General features: G+C 35.8%; 1 protein-coding gene across 3 annotated transcripts in view; it reads left to right on the top strand.

Annotated features, from left to right (window-relative positions):
* The window catches only part of LOC134731193 (chromatin assembly factor 1 subunit A-like), a 583,486-nt gene that overhangs the window by 346,534 nt on the left and 223,183 nt on the right, over positions 1-13,769 (top strand). Inside the window, exon 3 of one of the 3 annotated variants that reach the window (XR_010113343.1) lies at positions 737-847. The exons of the other annotated variants lie outside the window; for them this stretch is intronic. The gene's annotated coding sequence lies outside the window, so the exon portion shown is untranslated. The remainder of the gene's footprint in view (positions 1-736; positions 848-13,769) is intronic. 3 annotated transcript variants of the gene reach the window in all.

The raw sequence follows: 13,769 nt of genomic DNA, 5'->3' as shown, positions 1-13,769 counted from the left end.
AAACCATGATTGTATTTTGCACTGTGAGAAGGGCATGAGATTTGGGAGGGGCCAGGGGTGGAATTATATGGTTTGGATCTGTGTTCCTATCCAAATCTCATGTTCAATTGAAATCATCAATGTTGGAGGTGGGGCCTTGTTGGGGAGTGATTGGATCATGGGGGTGCATATTTCATGAATGGTTTAGCACCATTCTTTTTATGCTGTTCTCATGACAGAATTCTCATAAGAGACATGGTTTTTAAAAGTTTGTAGCACCTGCCCCTTCTCTCTCCCTTCCTCCTGCTCCAGCCATGTGAAATGCTGGCCCAGGTTTGCCTTGATTCTAGTAAACAATAGTAGAGCTGCCTGTCCAGAATCGGGGACGTCCCACAGGGAGAATCCTGTCAGTGTGGGATTGGGTGGGGGTTCAAGCCCAGGGGACTTGTGGAATATTCCTCTTTGCCTTTCACCATGATTGTAATTTTCCTGAGGCCTCCTCAAAAGCCAAGAAGAAGACAACATCATGTTTTCTGTACAGCCTCTGGAAACATAAGCCAATGAAACAGATTTTCTTTATATATTACGCAGTCTCTGGTATTTCTTTATAGCAATGTGAAAACAGACTAATACAGTATCAGAGTTAAATACTTGATACGAGGACGAGGTAAAAAGAGACGGGCTAATTGGGCCAGTATATACTTTTTGCCTTTTCAGATTCATTCTTCAGCCATCTCTCCTTAATATTTTGCTTCAGAGGTCTGAGCTTTATGGACTACATGGAGGAATGTCACCTTACTTTCTGGCTTCTGACAGAGTTTGGCTAATAAGAAGCCCTGGCAAGTCATCAGAGGGAGAGAAGCAGAAGGTAGGATATGTCCCCTGGCTTTCTACCTGGAAGTTTGCATCAGGCTAGCTGAGTTTTTCCAGCAAATGTCACTGCTCCTACCAGGATAGTCTTCTCTACAGGACTCTCTCCAATCAGATGCTAGGTACCTCCTGTCCGTTGTTTCTTTAGGCCCTGGGGAGTTAGCAGCTTTGCAGTTAATAGCCTCATGGCTCTCATTCCTTGTAATTTTCTTGCAAATGTGACTGTGCTACCTCTTGCAGAAATGCAGCATGATTCACTTCTGTTAACATACTATTCGCTTGAATGAATGGGATATCTTAACTTTATGTTCAAGGTAAAAGAGACTATTAACTACACATGACTTCCAACATTTAAGAAAACTGGACATAAAAGCAATGAGTAATATAAGTGGTCAGTAATAATGAGAGATGAGAAATTATATACTTGTAACATTCAAAGCTGATATTCAGTTGATATGCATTCATACATCCATATGGTTGATCATAACTGCCTTCCATTCTGATTGGCATGGAATCTGTTGAGAAATATTTTGAATATAACCATGGTTAAATTGATACATATTACTCATGTGCCTTAAGCCCAGGTTTGCCTCAGTTGTAGAACACGATTGTGACTGTGCTACTTCCTGTAGGAATCCAGAATGATTCACTTGAGCTACCTGTACAGAATGGGGGAGGTCCCACAGGGAATATCCTGACAGTGTGGGCAGGCCAGCTGGGGGTTCATGGCCAGGGGACTTGTGAAGTGTACCTCCCACGGCATAGTGCTGCTGAACAGCTGCTCTGATTTGATCTCTTTTGGCCAAGTTGAGAGCAGTTTCCAATGCTGGGGATACCAGTCTTATCTTTCCCCTTTGTTTCTGGCTGTCCTCAGGGATATTTTTCCCTTTGGGTGCTTGTGATGCTTCCTGTGGGTTGAGGCAGAGACAAGTCTCCTTCCAGGAAACCTAAGATGTTGGAGAAGTTGGTTGTCTACCTTCAGATCACGTGTTCCAGTGTAGAAACCATGAGTCAGGAAGACATTTTCAGAGTGCTTGACGCCCAGAATATCAGAAGGTTGTGGGGAGGGGCATCATGGATATGGAAGTTCAATTCTCTTATTATCTGCTCAGAATTTTTTCACTTCTATGTGGCTATGAGAGCTGTCTCCTTCTCATATTCAAATTCTAAGATATTGCTTGTGATGATCTTGGTGCTGTATATTTAGTTTTTGTTTTCTGTGAAGCAAGAGTGAAGTCAGCTTGCTTCTATACTGCCATTTTGAAACCAGAAACTCCTTAAAATCCATATTATTGAAATGTTAATGTAATGATTTTCTTTTAATTCATAGCATTTGTGGAGTGTATTTCAAATTAATTTTGAAGATGTATCATATTCAAATCTACTGGACTCAACTAGGTTCAACACCCCCCTGCAAGAAACAGTCCATTTACAAATACAGTTGATCCTTGAACAACAGTGGTTGTAACTGAAAGATCCACTTATATGTGGATTTTCTCTTGCCTCTGCCACCCCGAGATAGAAAGACCAAACCCTCCTCCACTTCTTCCTCCTCTGCCTGTTCAATGTGAAGCTAATGAGAATGAAGATCTTAATGCCGATCCACTTCCACTTAATGAATAGTGAATATATTTTCCTTTCCCTACATTTTTCTCAACAACATTTTTTACCTCACTTTATTGGAAGAATATAGTATATAATACATATAATATACAAACATGTGTGAATTGACTATGTCATGAGTAAGGCATCTGGTTATGAGTAGGCTATTAGTAATTAACATTTTGCAGAGTCAAAAGTTATACATAAACTTTGGTGCCACCAATCCCATGTAAGGACCCAGTTTTTCAAGGGTCAACTTCATTCTATATGTGAAAATGTGGCACATATACCCCATGGAATATTATGGAGCCATAAAAAAGGATGAGTTCATGTCCTTTGCAGGGACATGGATGATACTGGAAACCGTCATTCTCAGCAAACTAATACAAGAACAGGAAACCAAACACCACATGTTCTTACTTATGAGTGGGAGTTGAACAATGAGAACACATGGACACAGGGAGGGGAACATCACACACCTGGCCTTGACAGTGGGTGAGGGACTAGGGAAGGGAGAGCATTAGGAGAAATACTTAATATAGATGACGGGTTGATGGTTGCAGCAAACCACCATGGCATGTGTATACCTATGTAACAAACCTGCACATTCTGCACATGTATCCCAGAACTTAAAGTATGATTTAAAAAAAAAAAAGGAAAAGAAAATTAAAAGAAAGAAAAAGAAGCCATAGTCATGGCTTTGACATGAAGCCCACTGTAACTAGTTATAGAACAATTTCTATGCAGTAAGCAGTTACTGTGTTTCTTATTTAATTCTTCACTCAGCGTATTTATGGTGCGCTATTATATCCCAGGTTTTCAGATAAGAAAAATAGAACTTGTTTTTCCATCTATTAAATAGATTTAGTAACTTGTTTTGTTTTAGTAACCAAAACAAAACCATTTAATTAGCATCAAAATGGGCTTTAGGGTTTTTCTAACGCCAACACCCATGCTTTCAACTATTAGAATAAACTGCTTCCCTGAACCTTTCTGTAGCTTAAAGAAAATCTTACGGTTCTGTACAATGGTGTTCAAAATTTTTTTGATGATTAATAATTAAAGTAGGAGGATTACTTGTAATTGTATTAGTGTATGCCTATTTCTCTGCAGTGTTTGTGTATTGGCTTGAAATATTTTGCAAATGCATATTAAATATGAGATATGGAGCAGAGTAGTCTAAGCATGACTGAAGGGGTGGTTGTAGGAATGTACAGAAAAGTTTTAGGTGAGGGGAAACATAATGAAATAATTGACAGGATTATATAATTAAATATCTAGATTTAAAAGAGCAAATGGATATTATTTGGGCCAATCACTTTCTTTATATCATAGTCCATATAATAATAAAATGGAAAACTGGATAAATTGAGTGGCTTCCCAACGGACATTGTGGAAAATCCTGGAAATCTTCAATATCTGAGTGCAGTTAATAAGAAACATTTTCCTACCAGGATTCCATTACAACAAAACTGAACATATTTTAGATTTGACAAAAAATTATCGAGCTTTTATCTTTAACATGTGAGAATAAATATCACAAAAGTAAGTTGAAATTTGGATTCTAAATGAGGCTATGAGCTAATGTTTAAAATGAAAAAAAGAAGTGTTCTTATTTTTAACTTTTATAGCTTTATTATAAAGTCATTACTTTTGTTAGAGTAAGAGTTTTACAAAATTTTATTTGATATTAGTTATTTCTCTTTTGAAGTACCTACTATGTCATCATTCATGTCAATTTTTTTTCTTCAATTGTTAAGTGATAGAGTTCTACTAGATTTGAATTTTTATCAAATTCATAATTAAACTCAGCAATCATATCCAACATTCTATTCAGAGATTTTATAAAATTCCACATCTTTGCAAGATTTAACATTTCACTGTGAAATTCATTTGACTCATATTTGCATTATATAGCTAAATATAGGAGAGACTGACCTGTAGAAATGAGACCATGTATGGAAGATAGTATCTATTGTTCCCTGTGGAGCAACGTGTAAAAAGAGACTAGTTTTATAACTGATTAGTCATTACTTATTGTTTTTATGTATAACATTTGTTTCCATGCACAATTTTTTCACTGTAAGGAGTTGAAAACATTTTCTTGGACAATAAGAATTCCTTTACATATGTATGTGTTATCAATTGAATAATTTTGCAAATACTTGTTGAACACTTACTATTTGATATATAAAGATCAAATAGTGTGTGTGGTGTGTGTGTGTGTATGCATGTTTGACATGAAGGTCTTTATATATCAAAATATCTATTAAAATGGAAATTTTAGATAATGTTAAATCTTTGAAAACCAAACATGAATTTTCAAAATTGTTGTCAGTGTACAGCAATGTCTCTGAATTTTATCTCTGCATTTCTATTCCTCAGTATAGTTAATGAGCAAGCACTTCCTATTTTTATAGCTATTGCTATTAATTTTATAAATATGCTAGTTGTAATATTAAAATAAGATTATTAATATTGGCAGTACATAATACTTAGCCTTTTGTTTTGCTTAATTTTATAATAAACATATAAGGATATTTAAATATCTCTGATGTTACCAGCAGAAGTTGCTCTATTATATAGTACTTCCCTTCTCTTGTCCTCCACCTAAGTTCAGTTAAAAAGAAAAATAAAATCTTTCAAAATAACATGAGCACTTCCTCATGATCTATAGAATGATACTCACTAAATGAAAAGTATATGTCATAGCTTTCATTTCCTTTAAAGATAACAAAGTAAATTTCTAAATAGCTGAACATCAAAATGTTCTAAGGGGTTCATTGTTTTATTTCTTCTCCATGGCCTGCTTCAAGGATAAAGATATATATGCCTATATGTGTGTTTGTGTGTATGTGCCCATACATACACATACTTGTATAATACAAAGACAATAAACATGTATTTAAATTTTCCTGACTTCTAAGCCCATGTTGTTTTAAAAAATAAAAGCTATTTGTAACATACGTGTGATTGTCAAGGAGCATTTTAGATGAAAATGCTTATCAATCTAGATTATTATTTGAACTCTAAGCATTGTGTTGCTCATAGCCTTATTTTTCTTATATGTACATTCACCAAAGCAGAACTGGTCTTAAAGCATGTCCATTTCATTTTCATTGGAACAAATTTTCTTCTTTTCATTCCTACTAGCTCTTAAGGAATTCACAAAGCAGGTTTTATATTCAAACAGCAGCTCATAAGTATGGGAAGACAAGGAAGTCAGTCTTTTCCAGGTCTATGGTCAGCTCCCTAGAGGGCTCTTAATTATGCATCTTGACTTTGGTAATTGAGTATTGTATCCATTTCTCAGCCACTTTATCATAAAGAATGGTGCCTAAGAAAATGTAGCACAGCATCTAACTATTGAATACCATTACTAACTCATTAAAATAATCTCATATCAGTGAATAAGAAGAGAAAAACCAGTTCAGCTCTGCTTTCTATTTTTAGATGGTAATTTCTGAGTTTTAGACCTATTCCATCTATATTAATGGAATTAGTATGTAGGAACCTGGATTTTTCTATCAGGACTTAGGTGGTCCCTCATCTGCAATAAAAGGACATATATATATCCATGACATTCTTGAAATCTGTATCCCTAAACAAACAAATTAACATTTTATTCTCAATAGACTCATTTGAAAGATAGAGCCTGTTTACAGAGCAGTAAGAAGGCCATGGAGAATATAAGCAGAGGGGCTAAGAGAAGAGGCATTTTATAGCTAATTGTTATTAGTTATATATACTACATTTTACAGAAATAAGAAAAAGATATATTTTCTCACTGTAACAAACTTACCTTCCTTCCATTTTGCCCCACCCCTCACTTACCTCTTTCAGTATATGCTTGGTCACAAGGAGATATAGCAGATGGGGTTTGAAAACACCATCTGTGCAGATTGTGAGAAGATGGCAGCAGTGATAGGGCATCATTTTTGAATTTCTTGAACTCCTGCATAAATACAGAAAAAAAGGAGCTAGATGGCAAAGTCAAAAAGCCATTGACACTTATGGCAAATCTAGCTACAAGTTATTCCCATAAACCTTAAGATACAAGTCATAAGGACAAGCCACCAATAGTTACAAAACGTTTGGTATCAGAAAGTAGAAGAGTTCAATGGGGAATACTATGGACCTAAAAACAAGAGAACCCCTAAAATAGCCAATAGGGATTTACTAGAATATTTGGTGGGCTAGTTTGCAAATGGCCACTGAAAATGAAGAGGTTTTACTTAGTCCCACAGCCAGTAAGTACATGGGGCCTTCAGCAAGTACTGGCAGGGCTCAGTCAGTCTACGGTTTGGGAACTCTCAAAACTTGACCACATGGGACTCCCTGCTAAGACGTGGTACTCAGATAAGCTGCTGGATGTAGAATAAATACTAAGCAGGAGGGACAATAGAGATACAGAAAAGAGAAGGTACAGATGGAGAGAGAACAGAGGCAAGAAGCTTAGAAAACAAGCTGCTGTATTTTTTTAACTACATGAAAACAAAAGAAGATTAATCTTTATGAACATAGAAAAGCTACCTTAAGCCAGGCACGGTGGCTTACGCCTGTAATCCCAGCACTTTGGGAGGCCAAGACGGGCGGATCACGAGGTCAGGAGATAGAAACCATCCTGGCTAACACGGTGAAACCCCATCTCTACTAAAAATACAAAAAATTAGCCGAGCGTGGTTGCGGGTGCCTGTAGTCCCAGCTACTAGGGAGGCTGAGGCAGGAGAATGGCGTGAACCCGGGAAGCGGAGCTTGCACTGAGCCAAGATTGTGCCACTACACTCCAGCCTGGGCGACAGAGCGAGGCTCCGTATAAAAACAACAACAACAACAACAACAACAAAAAAAAAAAACAGAAAAGCTACCTTAAATTTGCTTTTAAAAAGTTCAGGAAAACTAATTTCACATGAAAATGTCTATAAGCTAAATAGCAAGTTTAACATAAAAAGAGAGAATAAGGAACAAAATATCTTTACAGGAAGCATGAAGAAAGTCATGACTATGAAACAGATAAAAACTGTAACCTGCTCTAAAAAGACACTGAGGAAATTATATAACATAAAAGAACAATATCAATCATAATTGTAAAAACTTGGATATGATTTGGTCAGACATGCGGAAAGAACTAGAAATGTAAAAAATAATTTCATAAATTAATACTGAATGTATAAGAAACCTAAGATTAAATGAACACAGTAATAATGCTCATTAATCATCTTTTGATGAATGTAACAAATCACCCCAAAATATATTCGAATGAAACAAAAAACATTAACATGCTTGCAAGTCAAAAACTGTGCATAGTTTAAATGGTGCACAGGATGTCTCACAAGACTTAAATCAAGATGATAATAACCTAGCTGAAGTCATCTCAAGGCTCATTGTGGGGAGGGTAAGCTTCTAAGCTTATTCAATGAATCCAATGAATATTCATTAATTCAGTCTTTCACTCTAAGCTTATTTATTCTATCGGAGGCCTCAGGTTCTCTTTGGCTGTTGGCCAGATATATGGATTCCTTGGTAGGTGGGCCTCTCCTTGTGAACAAACGAGAGAGCAAGAGAAGGTGATGAAAGTGGAAAGCAGTCTTTTTGTTACTTAATCTCAGGAGTGGCATCCATTGTTTTTGGTGCATTCTGTTTACTGGAAGTGAGTCAGTAGGTCCAGCCTATACTCAACGCAATGGGATTACAGAGACATCTGAATACCCAAAGGGGAGGATCACTGGGAATCATCTTAGAGGCTGCCTATCATAATGCCTTACAAAAATCAGGAGAAAAAAATAAAAAAGGAAAAAAAAGACAAAAAGAAAATGACAAATATTGAAGATAGATGATGAAGATTCACCATCTGTCTTCAAAGAAAAAAACTGAAGGATCAGAATAAACACCAAAACCTATATTTTAACAAAACTTTCCTGAATTAATGGATCTAGTTGTTAAGGATTCACAGGTTCTAACATCATTAAAAGAGAGTATTCATTTTATTCTTCTTGATGTAAGAGCACAATACCACAACCATTGTCAAATACATATCATTTATAATATTGTCTTTTCATTTCACTTATCTTCTAAAATTTCTATTTATCATAGCATTAAGTTCTGAACTCATAATGCCAGTATATTTTCTAATATACTTTAAATCATTATTTTAGGTTTGTTACCTAAAACCAAATAGCATACTACTTGAGATAAAAGTGCTACACTTTGGAAAATACTTGTACAGCACATAGCAAGGGTTCCATAAATGTTGGGTTATCATGACAGAGACTGGGAAGTGGTTATAAATGAATAAATTCAAAACTAACCCTAATAATAGAAAATCCATATCAGAGTTAATGTCATAGATAGCAAGTCAGAAAATACATCCTGAAGTGCAAAAGTTAGCATAAAAATGCTGACAGTGTAGGGGGATTACTCTATTCATGTAAATATGAACTAATCAATCACTTATCTCTTTAGCCTTTGATACTATGTAGTAGATGTGAGTGGTTTATGCTGAAGTCTGGTAGTATTAGCTTTCTCTAGTTTTGTGTCAGTTTCTAATGTGCCAGATGGATATGTTATATGCAATATTCACTCACAAATTATTTCAAAGAATTTGTTTTTCTATTCCAGAATAAGTGCTTAACATTGTAGTGGTAGAAATGCAGATGTTGCTATTAATAGGTACTAGCATATGCCACTTTCTTATCCAATTAATAGGTGAATATGTAATCATTTGTCAGGTAGTAGCCTTTGCCAAGCTAACACTTTCATCACCAATAATTTTACATAGTTAGTCTATAAATAGTTCTTTTGTGGAATTATGACAATGACTGCAGTGTAAAGTTATATGAATATATGCATACAATTATTTCACTGAAATTAGTCCTGAACAAGAAGGAAAAAAGACAACTGGTTAGAGAAATGTGATTCTTGGAAGAAAATTGTCATGTCTTTCTAGAATTTCTAATAATGAAGAGAATAAATGCTAAATATAGAAAGTCACAGACTTTAGACTTCAGAGAATAGACAATGTCAATAAAAAGAAACTTAAATAAGGTCAAAGTCTTCTGGCCCCCAAATATAGAGGAAACTCATGGAGAACTATGCATAATAGCTAAGGCCCAAGGTTTTACTGTAAGAGAAAACAGGACAAAAAGTACTTTTTTTCCCCTCAGCAGCTGGCACCTTTGCAAGTCCCTGATCATTGGAATTGCTGGGACTTTAGCACTTGGCTAGATTATAAAGTGAATTGTTTAAAGACATTCGAATTTAAAACGTGTATCTTTTTTTTTTTTTTTACTTATTTTTCACAGTAGCTACATTTTTATTCCATTTTTTGAACCTTCTCTCTATGGAAATCTAGAAGAAATTAAGTCTTCACACAGTGCTCCCAAGTTCTACAGTTAATTTACTTATCTGTTCCCATTCTCTATCTCTGGGCACCACAATAGGCATCTATACAGCAATGTTTGCAATGGCAAGATGTGAATTACATATGAATTTTTTTTTTTTTGAGATGGAGTTTCGCTCTTATTGACCAGGCTAGAATGCAGTGGTGTGATCTCAGCTCACTGCACCCTCCGCCTCCTGGGTTCAAGGGATTCTTCTGCCTCAGCCTCCCGAGTAGCTGGGATTATAGGTACCTGCCACCACGCCCAGCTACTTTTTTTTGGGTTTTTTTGGTATTTTTAGGAGAGATGGTGTTTCATCATGTTGGCCAGGCTGGTCTGGAACTCCTGACCTCGTGATCCACCCGCCTCGGCCTCCCAACCTGCTGGGATTACAGGCGTGAGCCACCGCACCCCTCCTATATATGAAACTTAAAATGCCTCTCAACACTGAGGGGAAAGAGCTGCTCCAGATAATCACCGCTCCGGTGTACCAGGAAGCAGGTCTACGTCATGGAGATAAGAGTGGCTTTTCGGAAGTTGAAAGTGGAGCAGAGCTTTTCTTCATCCAAAAGCATGACTTCGCCCTTCTTTCATTATAGTCTAACAGCACTTGACTTCATTTTCTTCTCTAATGTACTTCCCCTGTAGTGTCTAGAGCTCTTGTGTAAGGTCATCTTTCTTCCTGAGAAGATTGTTTCTCTCCATCACCACTTCTTGGAAACTACCTACTTGTCATTAAGGTCTTAAATGTTCCTTGAGTAATCTTATTATCCTAAAACAAATTAACTTCCTTTTTTCATATACTGCTGAATTCTGCATTTCTGGTTTTGAACAATTTATTCAAATTGTAGTTAACTAATTCTTGATATAACTTTTTAATTTCATGTATTTTGCCTCTGTCAGACAGCAAATGTCATGCAGGCACCAAATTGGTCCTATTTAACACCTGAACTACAACAGGGGCTAAACAAATATTTTTTAGTGAATAAGTAAATAAATTAATTAAGTGATATTCACCAGCTCAGTGGTAGACAGGAACTTTCTTCACTGGCAGATGTATTGCTGCAAGAAATGACAGCAGAGTATAGCAGAAGGAGCATTGGATTTGGAGTCAGAACATTTCGGTTCAAGTGCTGGCTCTGTCAATTTTTAGTTGTGTTGGAAATAAGATACCCTAAAGGTTAGGTCCTTCAACACTAATGTGAAGACACTTTTCTCAAAGGGCTGCTTTTAATAACTATTTAGGTATTCAAAAATGTAGACAAGGGCTCTTTAGAATTAAAAAAAATGGCATATAGTTCAATATTTTCCATATAGGCAGTAGCCTACACAGATTGGCAAATATTTGTTGACATCCCAAATTTAATTGATGAAATTATATAAGAAAATAATACATTTTTGCCGATCTAAAAACTTTGATTCAAATGCTAAACAAAGTGATAATAATAGTTACAAAACATTCAAATTTCACAATAACTTGGCATTGTTCTTAACAGGATTCCAGAAAGAATGCTGCTAATATTCAGCAGGTTTCTGAGATTCTTTGTCTTCTCTGCTTGCTATGCACAATGTCAATGTTAAAGGCCAGAAGTTAAAATTTGGTCTTACCTGAGATAAAAATGGCAAATTCAATCCATTTCAAGAAACAATTCCTCAGTATTGTCTTATGCATAATCGTGTGTGAGATGCTTAAGAAGACAGTAAAAAAGTGCAACACCTACTGCTTTTAAAAGAATCTGTGAAAGAGATACAGAGGTGGCTATGGGACAGGGCTATACTCCTTTCTGTGCAAGGTAATGAACTCAGTTCTGCCCATCAGAGAAGCCTCAGAGGACTCATGCTGCCTCTGGAAGCAAAGTACTTTGATGGCATTGGTGGAAACCAAGGAATATTGGGCTCCTTGCTCTAGAGAGTAAATCTGTTTTTCTTTCCAGTCTGTTCTTCATCAGAGTTTACTTTTCCTATCTCGCTTTATCACAAGGTGCTATTTAAAGATGGTTTATACGTTCAGCTAAAACAATATTCCAAAATGGTGACTCATGGGCCAAACACTGGAAGTTGTCTGGCTTGACTCTGGAGTGTTAGAAATAAATAAATTTGATAGGCAGAGAAGACACTGTCAAGTTCACTACATTTCCCACTATCCTCTAATACTTCTGCCCACAGCTTCACAAGTATGTTTCCTGTCTTGCCCCAACGCAAGTATTGCTTTTCCTAAGAAATATCCTCAATTTTTGCAGTGACTATTAAGCATGGGGAACCATAATCAAAGGAGGGGGGGGGTTGATTGAAAGGTAGAATTAACATTTCAGTGGATAGTGAATTTTTGATTGGAAGTATTTTTCACTTGAAATATATGTTTATACTTAAAGATTACATCAAAATAGGTAACCACCTATTACCACAACTAGCCAGATCTATAGAAATATTATATGAAAATTGGAATGAACAGGCTATAACTAGTCAATATTAGAAGCTTAGACTCATTGGTGTCTGGAAGATGTATGCATAGTAATATACACTTTACATTTAAAAACCACTTTATAGCTCATAAAGTATATGCATATATATTTTCTCATTTGTTCTTGATATTTTGATAAAAATTTATATAAAAATTTTTTAAAAAGTTAAAAAATATGTATCTTCAACCTGAAATGGATAAAATTTTATTTGTAAGAAATAAATTTATTATTTTGGCATATTTATATTTATTTTACTAAATTTAATATTTTTTTAACAACCAGTTAGAAATAAATGAATATTTCAGATAATTAGTGTTATGTAGGAGTCACAAATACGGCTGTACAATCAAAGGGCAGGATTACTATTGTTAGATGAAGGCCCTGAGAAGAGAGCCCAGGTCAGAATCTGGCTACAATTCCCTGGTAATTTGTAAAATCTCCTAGAAGAGGTAAGGTCCGAGGGAGGCCTGGAAACATGGGGCTCACTGTGGTCAGGTCAAGGGTGCAAGCCAGGTAATAGACCCTGGGAAGAAAATTGAGAAGGCGTTGCTGCTTGATGTTTTCAACTTCTAATCTTTCTATGGCCTATCTTCAAAAATTGATAGGAAAATAAAGATGAAATCTCCTTTAGAAGGAGTCTTCACAATTGATCCAAGCAGAAAAGCCTAGAGTAGAGAGAAGGAACTCCATGCACACATGGTGAAGACAAGCTGAGTATTGATAAGGTATCTGGGCGAGGATCACCTTGATATTTTATCATCAGGTTTACAAAACATTATGAGTGATGACAGCCCTCAGTATGTGTTGGTGTTTCTGCAGTTGCTCTGCCCTGATGTGCACCATTGTCATTTTAAGATGTCTCATTAAGCGCTCCTGTATTGAATCTCCAGTTATATTTATCACCTAACATCCTTTTTATAGGTTTCTTTTATCATTTGCAGAGATGGCACTTTATTGCAGGGTGGGGAGGTTGGATTCCTGCAAACATCTTTATTCTATTCTTTATTGCTTTCTCTGCCTGGATATAGAATTGGAAATATTTTTACTTCAGAATTTTGATGTCTCTCTCTTTCTCCCTCTGAAAGCTTGTAACATTTCCTCTGCTCCTAATGTGTAGAAATTTCGCAATGATAGGCCTTGGTATGCACCTGTTTTCATCCATTGAGATTGGTATGTCCTCAGTGTGTCTTTTAAGTCACTCAGTTCCGGGAAATATTCTTGAATTATTTTGTTCTTTATTTTGTATCCTCTTGTTCTTTCTGTCCCCTCTTTCTGGAATTCCTATCGTATAGATCTTGAACCACCTGTATTGATACACTAATTTTGTTAATTTTTTTCACTCCCATTTCCCATTTCTCTATTGATTCTGGGATATTTTCTCAAATTTATTTTCTAATACTTCTATTTTTAATAACTGTTTTCACCTATGTTTATAAATTATGAGTTATTGTTTGTTCTCTGAATATTTATTTTCTCT

The sequence above is a fragment of the Pan paniscus genome, chromosome 9 (assembly GCF_029289425.2).
Source record: "Pan paniscus chromosome 9, NHGRI_mPanPan1-v2.0_pri, whole genome shotgun sequence".
In the NCBI taxonomy this organism is placed as follows: domain Eukaryota; kingdom Metazoa; phylum Chordata; class Mammalia; order Primates; family Hominidae; genus Pan; species Pan paniscus.
Note: the sequence above shows the minus strand (reverse complement) of the source record. Positions and strands in the feature narration are given on the sequence as shown.